The sequence below is a fragment of the Oxyura jamaicensis genome, chromosome 4 (assembly GCF_011077185.1).
Source record: "Oxyura jamaicensis isolate SHBP4307 breed ruddy duck chromosome 4, BPBGC_Ojam_1.0, whole genome shotgun sequence".
NCBI lineage: Eukaryota > Metazoa > Chordata > Aves > Anseriformes > Anatidae > Oxyura > Oxyura jamaicensis.
Genome location: NC_048896.1, coordinates 33,364,322 through 33,377,632, shown reverse-complemented (window position 1 = coordinate 33,377,632; position 13,311 = coordinate 33,364,322).

The following is a 13,311-nucleotide window of genomic DNA, read 5'->3' as shown; positions in this document are numbered from 1 at the left end:
AATTCATTAAAAACAAATTACACTGCCTAGAGAATAAATGAAACTGCATTTATTGACTTGAATATAACAACATACTAAGGTTCTTACATGGCATTTAAAGAGATTTTGAGGCATGACCATAAAAATTAGTACTCTTTCTTGTGCAAAATCTGATTAGTAAAAACTTCAAGTCAAATACAGCAGGAAACTATTTGATTTAGTTTTGGCAATACTTTCAGAAGTTCACTGTGTCCATAAAAACTTTTTTTCAGGTTTTATTTTGTACTCATGAATCTCAGAACCAAACTAGCTTAAGCATTCATTCCGGAACACTGTAAGAAGCTATTAGACATTCTGTTTCAAATAGGCTAGCAGTAAGGAATTGACACAATAAGTCTAAGCTCCTAAGAATTCTATAATTCTATGAAATATTTAACTTAATCACACATCAATCTATTTCATGGCTGTATATCCACCAAAGGATGCAACATTCATGTAAGATGTTTCACAAAAACAAATAAATAATAAAAATTACCAGCAATAATTCTTATTTTAAGCTTAGAAAAAATATTTAATAAAAAGGTTCTTTCTTTGCTACCCAGAGGTTAAAAAAAAAAGTTACAAAAATTATGAAAATAATTTAATTCCACACATAAGTATCTCAGATCTTGTTAGAATATGCCCTTTTCATTGTTTATTATTCCTAAAACAGCAAAATCTCTATATGTCCAGATTAAAATTTCAAGTAGTTATTTGGCTGATAAGCAGTCAATTAACTAATACCGCAGCATATCATCTTATGATTTCCTCTAGAAAGTGTAGTCCCCTCAGAAATTTAGAGTCACACTAAAGTATTGGGAAGAAACCATTCTGGGCTCAAAAAAAAATCCTTAGAAACAAATCTAGTGACATAAAATTAAACAACAAAACCCAACAACAACAAAGCAACAATGACAACAGCAGTAACAACAGAGATTTATTCCATTTAGGTTGAAGAATGCAAACGAACCTGTATATCTGATTTCCAGAAAAATACTCAAAAATCATCAATAAGGATATATCTCAGATTGCCTGCATGAGTTTGTCCTGATATTCAAATGCTTTTTAAATTTCCAAATGGTTTATACACATGCATACAGATTGCTTACCTTCTTAATAAAACACAGATAGATAGACATAGATATATATTGCCTGTTTAAAGAACTGTCTATGTAAAAATCAGGTTTCCCTTAAAGGCAAATGACCCAGTACTAAAGCTGTATTCACATATTGTGCTTGTTTGCACAACTCTAAATGGTGTGCTGGATGTCCTTCAAAGTCTTGCACTTTGTTCTGTGCATATATGGAGACTTTCCACTACATGCAGGATGAGTCTGTTTCCAGTATGCCACATAAAGTACAAACTGCTTTTTCTTTCCAATACATGCAGATAGCTTTGAGATGCATAATCATCACTAAAATGATGCCATCTAAGTTCCAAAACCTTATAATTCCTTTATTCTATGCCCTCACCTAAGCATGATTCTTTCCAGTGATCAAGCATTGTCTTCTTCTCAGACATCTTCAAGTTGTAATGGAGCAGACAATTAAATACACAACACTTCAAAAATGCATAATAAAAGTTTTTTTCTTTTTTGTTTAAAGAGGAAAGTAGAATAGGAAAATCATGTTAGTTGAGATCACGATTTCACATAGCTTGCAAAAACCATCAGATGAAGTTCAGTTCACAGAAGTCAATTTACAGTTGCTTGAAACAATTTTACTCTGGCAGGTGGGTGAAAGGAAGTGCAAGTTAGCCACCCAAAGATGCACAGCAAATTCATCAGTAATAAAACTGATAACAGACACCCTTGTAGGAAATTACAGTTCCATGGAAACTCCCCAGAAGGTGATTTATGAAGCAATTTCTCTCAGCAAGCACCACCTTAACAGCTAACCTGGGTGATTTATAACTTGAGCTCTGAATATTTCAATGGGTTGGCTGATATACTTAAATTTGTCTATACCATTACAAGACAAAGTGACTGCAATAATTGCTACTAATTTACACTATGAAGGCTACATAATAGTTGCATAAATACCAAGTTTGGCATACCACATCTTCAGTATGTCACACAGACTTATTTTATAGAAGTAGATACTTTATGTAACTATTATGACTTGTATTTCAAAGGCTATATGTAAGCATTGTGATGAAGATAAGTCTGGTGAAATACAGATTCCAACAGAATCATGCATTAGAGAATGTTCTATAATGAAAGCAAAAGAGTACAGTGGAAGAGACTACTTTCTCAGTTTCAGGAGTCAGTCTTTGTAAAAAATAATTCATCTCCTATGTTACACTAACTCTTTCGGATTATCCTGTTATGAAGGTAACTATTCATTTCATACTTTATTAACCCCGAGAAATCTGTTGTGGTCAGCAGCTGGGATGTACTGGATGGTTTAATAACACAAAGTGATAAGGAAACTGTATGCTGAAAAGCCAAACAATTCTCTCAGAAGGTGCTCCATGTATAAAAGCAATTTTCCTTGCCTATAAAGATGCTAGGATATTAGATTGTGAATGCTTCTTTCCTAAAAAAGAATTTAATGATTTCCTTAATTATCTATGATTTTTTAATATTTACCATTATAATCTAAAGAGCACAATTATATATTATTCTAGTTAACTATTGCTGCACAAATACACTCAAAGTAATTCCCATTCTTATGCTGATATTTGAAGCTGAATCTTCACACAGATATCTTCAATCCTAATCATATTGTAGGAAAACCAAACAATTTTTTCTTATGTCTGCAACAAGCAAAATTACTTAGTCATCTTTCTTATCTAAGATCTACGTAACCTAAGTAAGATTTATCTTAATTCAATACATAAAGAGCCTACTAGACAAGAGAAATATCCTGCAGTTCCTCATCCTTCTGTACCTTTTTTCTCCCCTTTTCTTTGTATCCTATATTCAGCACTTACACCCCTCAATTTAACTCCCTCAAGTCCCCTTTTCTTCACCCAGTGCTTTCTTTGTCAATCTATTGTTTCTCCCAGTTTCACATCCCACTTCATCCACAGCCCCACCATAATATTTTCCACAGTTTCTAATTGGCCTTGTAGCCCATCACGCCAGTCCAGCTCTACAATCCATTTCTCTGAGACTTGCTACTGATTGTCAATGTAATACAACCATCACAATAATACAAGTATGCCTGCCAGCCCAATAATTTGAACACCCTGCTAGACAGGAGAAGTGCATATTTTCATAAACCTGTCTATCCCATGCTGTGGAAATGTATAGTGACATTGGCAGAGTAATTTCAGTAGACCAAATGCACTGCTAAGCAGTTTGAATATCATTAGTAGTTTCAAGGATAATAGTCAGTGTTTTAAAGAGCAGTAAATATTTCTAATTTTATTTTCCTTTTTTTTTTTTTTTTTTTCCTCCTTATCTAAAAATATTTATTTGAAGAAACAAGAATCAGAGGTTGCTTTTAAAATAATCCATAAAAACATATTCCACAAAATCACAATGAAAATAATTGTCTTTTTTAGTTTGTTTGTTTTGATTTTAATAATGCTAATAATAAAAACTAATTTTATGTATATAAGGCATCACACTGGTGTTTTACATGATATGACATTATCTCCTTGTCCTGACCCATCCTTTCCTTCATTTTTGTTATAACTTTCAACAAACTTTAAGCCTATTTTCTTCTTTTGTCAATAAAATTAAATTCCTCTTTTCCCATGTTTAAGAAAAAAGTAGAATACAAGACAACAAAAGGTGCCATAAATTGGACAAAAAATCTATTTAGCTCAGTATGTTTGCTCTTATAACATCAAAAACATAGATGTTTAAGATAAAGAATGGGATAACCATACTCTGAGTACGTTCATTCTTCATCTCACTGATCGACATGATTTGTATGTGATGGTCAGTGAGTGCATTTTCAGAGTAATTATTCAGCCTCCAAGTGAAGCTTATGCAAAATTACTATCTGCAATAAACATGAACAAGAAATTTCACAGTTGTGATCTGTTGCATGAAAAATGACTTTATAACTTCTTTTGAACCTGTCTCCTACTACCTGTTCTGATTCCTTGAGATCTTTATTTTGAGCAGAAGAGATAATAGTTTTTCCTATCCATCATTCTCCAGACCAGTTTTGGTTTCTTTGACCTTTGGTTTCTTTGACCTTTACTTTATTCAGTCTAATTCTAATCATCTAATTGTTAAATTATCTAATCTAATTATCTCATCTAATTCTTAAAACTGAAATATGAAAGCTGTGTTCTGTATGAAGGTGGTTCCAAAGCATATTGTTCATCCTTGTTACACCACTTCTCTGAACCATTTACTACCTTGTACATCTGTTTTGAGATGAAGGAAGAAAAGTGTATAGAGGTCAAAGTGACAAAATTATTCTTTTATTATTATTATTCTAATTATTCTATCTTCCTTTTTTTTTTTTTTTTTTTTGGAGTGAACCACCTGGGTTTCTGCTTATTAACAAATTGAATATACATCACCCATTTGTGAAAACATGTTAAGAGATCATGACAAGCAGCCAGAAACAGCAGAAAAAGCACATGATCCCACGACTAAAGAGAATTATTTCTATTCTGATGCACAAAAAGAAGTTATTCATTTGGCAATTGACTATGCTCTCATGGGTTTCAAAACACTTCAAGTGCCTCCATGACTCTGCAGGAAATACAGAGTCATGTATATACAATATAAATCTGCTGAACAAGTTGAGACATAGTTTCAGCTGAGACTATGAATCATCCAATGAGTTTTTTAAAGCTTTTAATTTGGACCTCCAGATTCCTACAGTTATATTTTGATAAAAATAAAAATATTTTACTTGTTTTTTGAATATTTTAATTAGCAATTTCATCATACTAAGCAATTATGAGAAATCATTCAATTCCTTCTATACAACAGGAGTCCTCATAGACTTTAAGAAACAACATACATTTAGAAAGTATTTTTCATCAGCAAGATAATCTTCAATAACTGTTGAACTATGTTGGTCCTTTTTTTATATATCATGACTGGGTGATATATAGCTATATCTATTATTAAGCATGCTTTTTAGTTGGAATAGGTCAGGAAAAAAATCACTTTCAGGGATTCTTCAAAACCTTGACTTATTTTCTGAAATAGTCTTTTTTTTTTTTTTTTCCTATATTAAAAAAATAAATCTAATTCATGTTGTTGGAGGAATAAGTTCTGGACATTATATAAAAAATGTAAGTAATAGATGAAAATTTCTTTTTTTCCAAAAATATTTTACATAAAGTACATACTTTTGAAATATGACAGCATCATGGTTTTAATGTCATAAACTATTAAAAAGATTTGGCATGATTTCAGATTCACAACTCAAATCTTCCTGCTTTATGCGGTAAATATAAGCAGGAATAAGTATCACCAAAATCTTCAGGTCTGAACAAGACCCTTGACTACTGTCCAGAGATGATCTATACCACAAGTGGCAAAATAAGGCTGTCAGTGGTAATCAGCTAAGGAAATCTACAGCAAAGTCAAGTTACCATTGTATTTTGCCTTTGACAATTTTTGCTGAAAAGACATTCAGTGCAAAAATGAGATTGAAGAAAAGTGGATGGAGTACTGACCAAGATTAAATTCAAGTTCCCATGTCTGAATTAATTCGTCTTGCTTTTTAATCATCTTGTCTGACTTGAGAAAAGTACATACTGTTCTTTCCCACTGAGGTCAGTAGGAGTTTTACATATAGCACTTGTCCCCCAGAGATCATTGCTTAATTAAGGTACAAAATAAAAGTTCCATGATGATGTTCATTAATCTAAGGGCTAGGAGTAGGTCAGTGTTTAAACTAACACAGCAGTAACAATGGATTTTGTATTCATGTCAGTACTGCTTATTTAATCCTCAGGGAAGAACTGTCATGGCCTACTTGTCCAGCTGTGAAAGGTGGCCTCCTCGAGCTATGTTTTGAATAACTGTCATAGAGGAGCAAAATCTTCTTCTTCAGAGCCTCAAGGTCCCAGACTGCTTAGTCTATCATGATGGTAAAAACTCTGAGGAGGTATTTCAAGCGAAACACATATTTAAAATTATGCCTATGTGATTTTGCATAAATATAATTCAATTTTTATCTTAGTGTCAGCAAAACCTATTGCTGAATCACATATTTCAAAAAAACTTCAGCTATATGTAGGGTAAAACTTGCAGAGTGTGACCTGCAAGTCAATAATATTTTACATTTAATATTAATGTTACATATAATTTAATATATTAAATATAATTAATTTAAATATAAAATATTATTTTCATATCAAACCATCTCAAAAGGATTTATCATTTCCAGTAAAGTAAATAAAGATTGGAATAATCTATTTTTCCATTATCTAACAAGGTTTAGATAAAATATTTTTTTTCAAGGCAAGAGTTTAGGTCCACTGTGTAAACTGAAATACATATTTTTATGATAAAGAGTGAAATTTACTTTTCTATATATACTATGTCTATACCCATAAAAAAAACTGTCTAAGATTCCTTTCTTAACATGCCACATTGCCATAGAAACATCTGGAGTGTTTCCATTCAAAGCCATTAATTGCTATCACCTGGAACATTTTTTCTACTTTTTGAAACATAGTTCTGCAAAACAAATGTGTTTTTCAGTCTCAAAACATTCCGTCGCTGCAACTACAACTGACTTTTAACCTTAAAGTGTCATCCTGAGCTTGTAAACTAGACTATTTTAAATAGAAGACGTTAATTATCTTTGTCATGTGTACCCACATTTAGCAAGGATATCTATATATAGTTTTTGAGAAGGCTTTTCAAATTAACATTTCAGTTATTTCAAACACCAAAACACTCAAACACTATTCTGCAAAAAAATGTTAATTTAAATAACAGATTAAATTGTTGGCAGGTTAATTATTTTTCTTTTTCTGTGAGTGATGATTAATAACAGCAAATTTATCTGCTGAAGTATTTTTTTTTTTCTTCTTCATAACTGAATATTTCTAATGATCTGATTTATTCCAGTCCCTGATTGAAGGCCTGTCAAAATGGTAATGCGCAGATTAGCCTCACTGAGAGGAATTTATTTTATAGAAGCTCTGTTGCACCCAGTTTTCATTTCTCTTTTCTAGTTTCACACTGTGGTGATTCTGTTTCCAATGGCATCTGCCAACATATTGTCTATAAATATCTTCAGGCCTGGAATCACCCAGCAACATTCTGTCATATCTAAGCCTAGAGAAGCCTGTGACCAGCTTGCATTTCTTTTTGAAAAACTATTCTACTTAATATTCTATGTAATTACAAAATTTATTTGCTAAAAAAGAAAAAAAAAAAAGAGAAATGCACACAGAGATAAATTTGTACATGCAAATGAAATTTGACAGTCAATGACTGACACTACGTGTAATACATATGCACACACGCTCAGTTGAAAATACAAGTTCTATTAAGTTATATACATTTTGCAGAATAAAAACATCTTTCACCAGCACGTTATAACAAAATTTGAAAACTGACTTTCCCAACCTGTGGCTTCCTCAGTGCATGATCTCTTCTGAGTCTGGAGTTTTGGTCTACCTAAATCTAGTAGTACAGAAGCTATTACTATACTCAACATATAGGAGAAAACCACCTCTCGGTCTACATTCTCTCCAAGTTTTCAAAGGGAAAGAAAAAGTGTTCATGAAAGTACACCTTACTCACAGATACAGGACTGGTGGTCTAACATGGTGAAGTTCTGGTAAAATACTTTGTTTAATTCTCTAAACATACAGCTAAAAGCTGTACTCTAATCTCAACTGTCATTACATTTACACAAAGAAATACCCAGAAGCAGAGTAATAACATTACAAATGCTAGTCTTGTCAGTATGAATTTACACACACACACACTTCTTTCACAGCAATAGTGCTATGTCATGTGGAAACCACTGCCATCACCTGCAGCTCACTATTACAACTAAACATGGATTTGTTGGAAGCTGTAAGCAGCCACAACTGGAAGCAATTGTGAGCAACTATTCACAGTCAGAACCAGCCTTCCTTCCCACCCTGTGTTCAAGTGCAGTCATATAAATAAAACAAGGTAGAGGGAAAACAAACATTTTACTCCTAGCTCCATGCTGCCTGCCTTGAATGTTACTGTACCTCTCAGTGGAAGAAGAGCAGTATTGGGAGCAAAGCCTTTGAGACTGAAATAAATGAAATTGCTAAGCATATAAGTTTCAAGACTTCAGTTTCTCTAGACAGCTATTGAGATCTTTCCAGAGACACGGTCATTGACCAAGGTATGAATCACAACTATTCAAATTGTGCTGGACATGGCTGAGGCTTGTTAGGAAGGACTTTGACTTGTCAGAGGAGTAACAGACGTGCCACTGCAGATGACCTTACTAAATAGCAAGGTGAAGCTTGAAAATATACCACATGTAAATAACATGGGTCAGAAAGTGTGATAAACAAATGGATAATAAATGCAACTAAGAAACAAGTAATCTTTAAATTCAATATATATATGTTAATCATGAACTAATGAGCAATCAGGCAAGTAAACAAAGGAATCTATCAAAGACTAGTGCTCAAAACAAGATCATTATTTGCCATTTGCATTGTCTAAGAGTAATCTGAATTGAATCTGTTCTAAATAACTCACTGAGCATGTGGGATGCCTAGAAAAATGAAAATGGTAGGTTCTGTGATAGAGAAAAGCTCAATAGCTAATAGTGGTCATAAACAAGAGCTAAAAAGATGTCAGAAGGAAAAAGCAGGCAACTTGCTGCACTCATTGCTAATAACTATGGATCTTTTATGTGGAAAGAGCTCTAGAACTTACTACTTATATTTGCAATGTAGAATAAGATAGAAAAGCCAGCAAAATTTTAAATTACTGTCATGGTTTTAGCTGGAATAGAGTTAATTTTCTTTATGGAGGTTGGTGTGATGCTGTGGTTTGGACTTTTGATGAAATTAGTGGTGATAACACACTGATATTTTCACATCTTGCAGAGCAGTTCTTGCACAGAGCCAAGGACTTTCCAGTTCCTCATGCTGGCCTGCCAGCAAGAGGGCTGGGGGTGCACCAGGAGTTGGGAGGGGATACAGCCAGGGCACCTGACCCAAAGTGGCCAAAGTGGTGTCATACTCAGTAATAACAGATGGGGCAAAGAAGAAGGAAGGTGGGTAGGGTGGTGCTTGGAGTAATGGCTTTCCAAGCCATTACGCATGAGGACACCTGCTTTACTGAAAATGGTTGAACACCTGTCTGCCCATGGGAAGTAGTAAATTCATTCCTTGTTTTGCTTTGCCTGTGTGTGCAATTTCTGCTTTACTTAGTAAACTGTCATTATCTCAATCCACAAGCACTCAATCCACTGATTATTTTTCCAATTCTCTTCCCTATCCCACCTGGGGAGAGTAAACTAGCAGCTGTATGGTGCTGTGTGCTGCCCATTGGGGTTCAACCACAAGTACATGTATGCACATGGAGACTCAGAAAACCTAATAGAGATTAAGAAAAGTGGAGTTTAAAAGTAAAACATTGACCTCCTCTTAGTCCAAAATTCAGATCTGTAGACTATTTCATTCTTACTTCATTGGTTCCTTTCACTGGAGGATCTGAATCTATAAGAAATGAAATATTGCAGGTAAAACAGACAACACTTTCAGAGCACTTTCATCACTTACAAAACCACTCAGGAAACAAACACACAATCTACAGACTCAAGAGATCTATAACTTTGAAATCATCTTATATTCAGAAATAAACTCTTGAAACAGTTTTCCTTTGGATACTTCCTCAAGTCTATATTTTTTATTCATTGAAGAAAAAATAATAATAATAATAAAAAAAAAAACAAATAAGATTTTTGTTGAGCTTCTTTACTTTAAGCACTTCATATTATGACTTGGTAGAATACTTTACATTGTACTAGGTAAAATAGAACCAGGTGCATGAATTTTACAACTTGTATTAGGCAACATATCTAAACAAAAATAAATACAAAATAAATAATATATTAGTTGTATAATATATGTGTATAAAATTGATATCAATTTTTAAAAAGGTCCTTCAGAACAAAACTAATACTGAAATATGATGATTGTGTATGATGTCTACCGTACCCACTTCCCTCTCTTTTAGTTGGAAAAGAAGAAAGTCTAGAGAGACAAAAGGAGGAAAATCTTGGAGACTGTCCCATTAATTTGAGTTTATTTGTTATATGATTAATATATATATATATCTTCAAATGTCTTTTTACTTCAAGTTTCTTTTGATAGCTGCGGGATACAACAAAAATTTATCCTATCTCAAAACCAGAACACTTATTTTAGAATTCAAACTGTGAAATCAAAAACAGAGAAAATTACTATGACACTTAATTCAGCTAGTCCTATTGTATCCTGGTTGTCAAACTAGTGTCCGTCCAACATATTTCTCATTATATAAAAAATGTACTTCTATGCCTTTCTTTGTGTCAAGCTGCAAACAGATGTGAGGAGCTTCAGGTGGCAGGCATAAGATTCATTTATATGGTACCAAGTCACTAAATTTCCTTTGCTGATAGGCAGAATACACTCATTACCCCACTGATGTAGTTACATTAGTTTAAACTGGCTTGTGTGTAATTTGGTCGGAGAATCTGCAAAGCTCATTAACACTTGCTTTCAACCTAGTGAATGCTATAAGTTTATATATATTTTAAGCATGTATACTGTTTTTCATACTTCTTGTACATGTACCTAAGGGTGCACGTGAGCCAGATTTTCATCAAGAGTAAAATTTATTTCCCTATTGTTTCACTGAGGGCTTACAGAGGTGTAATTATTTAAGAGAGATACTGTATTGACCTACATTGTATTGACTACTATATTGACTAAACTGACCTGAACTTTTTTGAAAAGAGTAATTTAAAGATCACAAACACACAAACATGCATCCTCTGCCCCCTTCCCCTCACCACCCCCCAAAAAAGTTGTCTTTTGGGCAAACAGCAGGTTTTTTTCCGCTCTGTTGTTATTACTCTGTCAACATCAATATCTTTTTTAACATACTTCTAATCCAGTCTGTTCAAAGCTCATGTATGCATACGGATTTTTGTTTTATTTGAAAGCAACATAAATTTGAGTGATACAATGTATAAAGTCAGTTTAATGCAAGACAATAACCTTTTGAAACAAAAGCAGCAGTATGGTGTGTGGTCTACAGACATTTAATATCCACTTAGAAGAGTGTAACACCATCAAAAGAACTTCATCCTTTATAATATTTTTTTCATTTGTTGTTAGTGAAAATGCATTCCGTCATCATGAATTTTGAAGCTATAAAAGTAAAAACATTCTAGCAAACGATAAATAAAGTCAGATTATTGACAAAAGGAAAGCAGCATGGTTAGATGGACATTATTTTTATTAAACTTCTAAATAAATTTTGTAAGGCTAAAATATTTACTTAGACTTGGGGAAAACAAATTAAATGATTTCTATACAGCTACAATAAATATTATTCAGTACAAAGTGAACAAATAGTAGAAAAAAAAAATAAAGGATTAGGAATTCACCAGTATTCACCAAGTGTAAGTACACAAAGAAAAATCAATATAACAGATTGTAACTAAAGAAAGTTAATCATATATTGCTGAGCCATTTATAAATGATATGTCAAGCTATTACTTCAGACAACTAGACCTGCAGAACAAGATACCAAAAAATTGAGAAAAAAAGGAAAGGAAAAAAATAATCACAGAAATAACTTGTTGTCCAATAATCTTCTCTTCTACGCACATGCACAGATTTTCTGTAGACTGCATATCACAAAATATACATTTAAACAAACACTTCTGAATTAAAAGATCATAGCTTGATAAATGAATTAGTATAATAGTTATGTGTAGGGGGATTTTTTCTAGCACTCTGGAAAAAATATTCTTTTTCTCCTTAAGCAGTTCTTAGTGGCCAAAAAGTCTCTTTATCTACATCATCATAGTAAAGATGCAGAAAGAAACAAATAGTAAATGCATCAGAAAACATTTTTATTTTTTTTCCTCCAGGAATCTGTTAGCTATATTTGTCACAAGGAAAGTAAATAGCTGTGTCAAGCTATTTACATGCTAGTGTATTAACTACCCAAGATTTAATTTCAAATAATGTATTCTTGCTGCTTTGCAAGGGTGGGAAAATATGCATGATATCACTGCAGAAATTCTTCCTCTGAGTATTGTTTAAGCTTACTTTAGTGCAGAAGCTTTCTTTGAAAACTTCATTGATCTTGAAAACTAGTGATAGTGGAGCATGTGAAACACAAACAACAGAAAAAAAATATTTGTTTTTTTTCAATAGTGGTGAAGAAACTGATCTCAAGATGAATATTTATGATGTATGTACAAATTTTCTATGAGAAAAAAAAAGAGAAGTTCAGATTGCAGCTGAGTGAAACAGGATTGATTTACATAACTTCAATCCTTGTGGTTTTTACAATCTAATATCTAACACAGTTTATTTTCAGGGCAATTGTGTCAATAATTTAAGACATAGCAGGAACAATGGAAATTACAAAAAAAACAACAACAACAACAACAACAAAAACATGAAGACATTATCTAGCATACATTTTTTCTCATAGTACTTCTCTGTGACATTGACTATTGGAAGATCAAATTCTGATCAAAATTTTGCCTTATTTTTATCAAGTTCCGAATATACATTATTTGATTTTGTTTACTAATTTCCAAACTTCTAACCAAGAAAGAAGATTAAAAAACATGTGGCTAAACCCGGTATAAGTTTTGGAAGTATGGACTTTAAAGCAAAGCAGGGGGCGGAGGTGATGATACCAAGGCAGGAGTAGAGTTGGGAGAGAGACTTCAGTGGTGGGAATTATTGACATTAACCTGTTTAAGTCAACTGTGGAAGTGTCAACTAATGGACTCCATAATGAATAACTGTGTTATAACTGCACTGAATGGCACAGACACTATGTAGTCCATTTAAACCTACAGACAGATGAAAACAGGTTGGTGCCCAAAATAAGAAAAAAAGTAACTGGAAAGGTCATATAGAATAAAAACATATTTCTGTCATATAGTATCAAAATCATAGCACAGAACCGGAAATGCCAAGTCAAATCATGTCACAAGGTCCTGTGTCCAATTGTACTTGGTGTTGGACATTTTAGAAGATTTTCAAGTAGTTGTCTACAAAGACTTGCATGATATACTCATAATCCCTACACAACCATCCTGTCACCACTTGCTACTTTATATTTCCTATATTCAACATCAGTCATTCAAACTTACAGTAAATTCAACTTCAAG